We start from the raw sequence: 6,000 nt of genomic DNA on the forward strand, positions 1-6,000 counted from the left end.
AACAATGGAATCCATCTTTGCTACTATTTTGACTCCTTGGTATCTTAAACTTTTACGCTTATTATTTGACTTAACTTTATGTAATAATTAACGATTTTGTTTAGCTGTAACAGTTGTATGTACCGCGCGAGAAATATCTTTCTAGAAAGGTAGAAAGCTTTCGCTGAAAGCTCAAGAGAACCTCTCGCCTTGAAATCGAAGTACTCGTTGCAAAAACCATGGACGTTCAAAGTGGCCCCGTTCGAAACGTTACAAATCATCGAAAGTATGGCGAGAAGAAGGTCGCAGATCCTAAGAAGCTTTCCACATAAAACGAGCGTAAATTGCAGCGGAGGAATCAGAAGTGAGTTTATGCAGGAGGAATAATAGTAACGATCCCCTGTCGCATCCACGTTGATGGGTGGTGTATCGATGGTGTTTCCTTGGAGTATGAATGGGAGCGAGTGGAACGTGTTTCGATAGCACTATGATGGTAGACACGTTTGGAATCGATGCTGTTGTAACAAACCATTTCAGGGGATCTCTTCAAAGGATCAAGGATTTATTGAACCGCGTGGGCATCGCATCGATAACTACATAGCAATTACTTGAAGTTTGTAACCTGTTGGGTTAGATTCAAAGCTAATCTGGAATAAGCGAAGCAATGGTAACATTCGATAGCGATGCTGGTTTTGATTAATCCCTCTAGGAATTTATTTCTTGAATAACAAGAAGACATTTCGGATAATAATATTATTATAATGAAATTATTAAATATATTTGTCGAAGGGAATTGAAAAAGCTTGGAAGCGAAATGAAAAATAGTAGCCGTAGGAATGAATTCTGGGACTTTATATTCAATTATTTTGGTAAGCTTAGTTTAATATATTCAATAGATAAATATATTTATTTGTCATTTGAGGATATTTATTAATCATGTTGTGAATGGTACAATGGATTATCGTCATCATTGAATAATAGAGGATAATTGAAGTATATGATAAATTATGATTGTCATGAAATGGTGAAGAATAATTGACAGTTGATGCTGTATTGTGATCTGTAATGAACGGTGGAGGATAATTGACGCTAGGTGATGGACTATGATAGTTAATGGCCCACGGAGAATAATTGACATATATATGATGAACTATGATGAACTATGATGGAATATGCTTGTCAAAGGACGATGAAGAATAATTGACAATTGATGATGTGACCTGTACTATGATGGTTAATGATCTATGGAGAATAATTGACATATATATGATGAATTATGATGAACTATGATGGAATGTGCTTGACAAAGGACGATGAAGAATAATTGATAATTGATGATGTATCGTGATCTGGTGGAGGATAATTGACGCCAGCCGATGGACTGTGATAGTTAATGGTCCATGAAGAATAATTGAAATATATGATGAACTATGATGGTCATTGAAAGATGAAGGATAATTGACAAAAGACAATATACTACAACTGACAATGCCCTATAGAGGATAGTCGACGATAAACTTCGGTTTGTGGTTGTCATTGTGACATGGTGAATAATTGAAGTATACTTTGAACTATGATTCTGAATGAATAATGACTGACAATACAAAATGAATGGAGAATTTTCGACAATGGTCCATAGGGAATAATTGAAATATACGTGATGAACATTAATTACCAATGAATGACGAATGACACTTGACGATATGCGATGAACGATAGACAACGAACGATGAGTGACAATAAATGACGTCCATGAATCGATAAACGATTCGCCTTGATTGGCAATAGTCGATAATTGATAATTCATGACCCCGTCCAATGAACAATAATCGACTCTGATAAAATAATTATGATTATTAGCAATAATCGATGAATATTTCACCATGACTTTTCACTCCTTAATCGATCAAATGTCTCGATGGCTGAGCTAATTTAAACGTCTCGATGGCTGAGTATCGAAATTAAGTGCGTTTACCGCCCCTAATAGCTCCTCTCCCCGTTTACACCCTCTAATTATAATACATTTCACCACCTAGGGAGCTTACGACGACAAACGCGTTATTCCAACGCCTCCGATTGTTAATGATTGTTAATCAGCAACACGTCCTCGGCCACGACGTGTAACGTTTTGTCGATGATTTCACAATGCATCCAGCTCGAAAGTTCGTCAAACCTGGTTCGCGCACGAATTCAATTCTCGTCCTTTGAGAAGTTTATCCCCTTTCTCGTTTCCGAAACCGTGGACCTTAACGAGCTTCTCGAACACGATTCGATTCGATTCGACAAAGAAACCACGACCCAGAAAACGAAAACTCGAAATTACAAACGAGCCAATCCCCTTCTCTGTGCGGTAGCACAACGTTACGAACTGGTGACAGAGAGATGGAGTTTCCTGGACCGAATAGGAACGCGAAGCGTGCAGGATTATTGGGTGAAGAGGACGACGGACCTCAGTGGATATGCAAAAGGAAGAAAAAGAAAACCTTTTTTGTCGGGAGGGAATAATTTCATTCCGTTACGACTCGGCGGAATGTCGTTGACGAGGGAAAATGTTTATGGGACATTCCATGGAAAATCGATCAATTTTCAACGAGATTCATTTTGATTCGAATGAAATTTTTATGTGTCACAATAGAATATGAAATACCTTTCCGTGATTTTTTTCACATTTTTCTACCGAGGCACAACAAATTTATGAATTTTGTAACGAAAAATAGCGTTGAGAAAGAAATTTGAAAGAGAAAAACGTCGCCTTTGTTTAAACATTCGTAACTTCTTTTCGCCTGGGTAAAAAAAATTGAAAAAAATCATAGAAAGCTATTTTGTTGTGTACAATAAACATATAAAAATTTCAGTGAAATAAGAGGAGTCGTTATTTCCCTCGGAAACAATTAAAGATATCCTCTCGTAAATCCTGATTAATCGTACCCATTACTCCTTTCATGGATTGACCGACTTTGCCTTCCTTAGACGAGTCTTCTCAGGTCGACGCCATCCCATGGAATCTCATCTTGAAACTGGAGCATAATAAAGGACCTAGATTTCGCCCATAGTCACAATTGACTCTAAAATTTCAGTTTACTAGCTTCCACAGAGCTTTCAGAACTGTTTATCCCGGTCGAGTCTTTCGACCTTTCATTTCTGAACCTAAATATGCTTTGGGACACGTGACGTATTTATTAAAAATATACAAATTAAAGTATACATACCCGACGCGGTATTGTAGCAAAAAAATCAGTTCCGGGGAATTTTTAACCACGAGATTTTAAGAAAAAAGAAAAAAATTTTGTTTAAATGGGATCATTATATATTTTTATCTATAATAAGATATAATTATAATAAGTTGGACAATAAATTTAATAATACAAATTATAATAAATTTAACAATAATTTTAATAATACATTCTTAAATTTTCTGGATGCTGCTATAATAATTTTCATTTAAATTTCTTCCATGTACAGGTATATCGAGTTATCTGTCAGCTTGAATTTTGGAATAAATTGAGCGGAGAGGATTATCGCATCGATAATTAATTCAGCGGTAAAAAGGTTAACAGGAGAAAGAGTTACCGTACGGCATTGTCATCGCGGCGCAATTACTCAGGCACAAGACAAGCAGAAATGTGAAATTCATGTCTTTCGTATTTCAACAGTGGTGGATTTTTCGTCATAGGTTACAGGTTACCGGTCATAGGTCAGACCGAACGCATTTGAACTTTACAATGGGCTGGAATTAATTACGTATACAGTGTGTTCCATTTAAGTTGAGGTTGTACAAAATCTAGAAGACATGTGATTTAAAAAAAAAAAGAAAACTATCTCAACTTAAATGGGACACCCTGTATATTAATTTATTTTAATTTTAGACGCGTTTATTTACGAGAATAGAAATTTTGAAGTGATATATTGGATACAAAGCGAAGAATATTGTAGATGAAGTGGAATTTAAGATTTGAAGTTATTTAAGATGGTCGAAATGTTGAAGTTGAAGTAGTTGTGTAAAAAGAAGCGTTGAAACTAGAGTTACATAGAAAAGTAGAAATGTAAACATTGGAATTATTTGTAAAATTAGAAATTTTCAACTTGAAGTTGCGTATAAAAATTTGACTGCTAAAATTGAAATTATTTATGACGATATAAATGTTAATGTTGAAGTTAATGTTGAAGTTATTTGCGAAAGTGAGCTAGTAAAGTTGAAGATACTTGATAACGTAGAAATATTGAAATGGTAAATAGACATGCATCTCTCTGATTTTTTTCCATTTTACATATTGTCCACCACGTTTTCCAATTTAGCTTTGTAAATTTCAATTACCTCGAGCGACCGAGGTAAAGTGAAAAAGTAGTAAAAGGTTTTATGCAGCAAGTTCTTTGTGAACTCCCAAAGATGACAAGGCTTTGTATATATCAACTTTAAAGTATAAGAAGAACAAAAAGGAATATATGGACCTGTGGATCTATATTTTTTCATAAAATCTTGTTCGTTAATAAAACTATAACTTTTGTTTAAATTACAAAATTATTATACACATCACGTGTCTAATTTAATAAGTTTAAATTTAAAGAAGATTCTATCTTATGAGGAATGTTTTCAATATATTTAAATGCTTCAACCTTCTTTGTTTCGATGTGTTTCAATAATTTAATATTTTCAAGTATCACAATCGTTAGTATCACGGCAATCAAGGAGATAGGAAAAGTTAAATTACGGTATAAAAATTTCTTTCCCAAACTACTCTAACTTTAAAGGATTCGTTTAATGCAACTTTCGTTCTCCCGCAGTCTTTAATTAAAGTATTTTCCCTTCAAAAGATTACTGTTTTGAAAAATTTATGCAATAAAGAGTTCCTTGGAGCGAGGAGTCAAATTTCTGTAAAATAAAATCTCCTTTGGGAATTAATTCCAAAGAAATGAACATAAGGCCTGTCGATCAATGCTTGTCATGAAAGGCATCATTGCAAGAACTATATTTTTGGCATTAGTATATATCGGTGGCATCTAGTTCTATTTGAAATTATTTTGAAAATATGTTATATTTCATATTGTTTTGTATATACACATTCCATTTTATGTTACCTTGAATATAACAAATATTTTTCAAGGTTTAATATCAAAGAAAAATGATTAAACAGAAGAATGATGTTGGTAAATAAACAGATAATTAATTAAGTGTAATAAACGGTCGGTGATTATAATAATTGAAAGGCGACGGCGAAGGGTAGAAACCACAACTCTAGTTGGGGGTGGGTCAACCCCTCGGAATTAATATGGGGCTAATGAAATGGCAAACAAGGGCGTGGCGGAGATGCTTCATGCTTCCACCTCATCGTCAGTTTGGGGAATCGTGATTTCGTTCATTACTTTATGGATCCATTTAGTGATCAACCGTGGAGCTAGGGTCGTAAAGCAATATTTGGGGAATCCTAATTTGGGAATGAGTAAGTAGGGTTGGACTTCGAGAAGTTACATATTCCAGTAATTAGTGGTAACGGAAGATATTTGAGTAAACGTGTTAATGATAATGGGAGATGTTTAGGAGATGCATTAATTAAGTACACTGTTTGAATTTTTTTTTTTAATGATGGTGTTAAAGTATTTGGTTGATGTGTTTATTTATATGTTCAATATTAATTTAGATGAAAATAAAATTGATTGAGTTAATTGGTTCAAGGTTAATAACACCACTTTACAAAATACGAAAAAAAAATGTAGATTCAATGCCACGATGTTTTTCTTATGTATTTTGGCCTGCTAAACTCGAGAATCGCAATGAAATATTCGCTTCATTCTATTGTTTATTAACTTTTTGCGTGTAAATAATGAACCTTGGTACTCGTGGAAGATAGTATGGATCATTAGCAACATTAAAGAACCGGTGTTGGTAGGATTTCTATTGGAATTAAATAGTTATAAGCGTTTTTCGGCGATTGGTAGGTGCAACATTTGAATCGGTGCTCTCTATCCCTCTCGCACGGTATATCTTTCTCTTTCGCACACTTTCAAGCGTAGACCTCCACTAGC

At 34.4% G+C, this 6,000-nt stretch overlaps 1 protein-coding gene across 5 annotated transcripts in view; it reads left to right on the forward strand.

The window, feature by feature from the left end:
* LOC128895278 (parathyroid hormone/parathyroid hormone-related peptide receptor-like) overlaps nt 1-6,000 on the forward strand; it is a 38,358-nt gene that overhangs the window by 15,160 nt on the left and 17,198 nt on the right. The window lies entirely within an intron of this gene.

This window comes from Hylaeus anthracinus, unplaced genomic scaffold, assembly GCF_026225885.1.
Source record: "Hylaeus anthracinus isolate JK02 unplaced genomic scaffold, UHH_iyHylAnth1.0_haploid 5, whole genome shotgun sequence".
NCBI classification, from domain to species: Eukaryota; Metazoa; Arthropoda; class Insecta; order Hymenoptera; family Colletidae; genus Hylaeus; species Hylaeus anthracinus.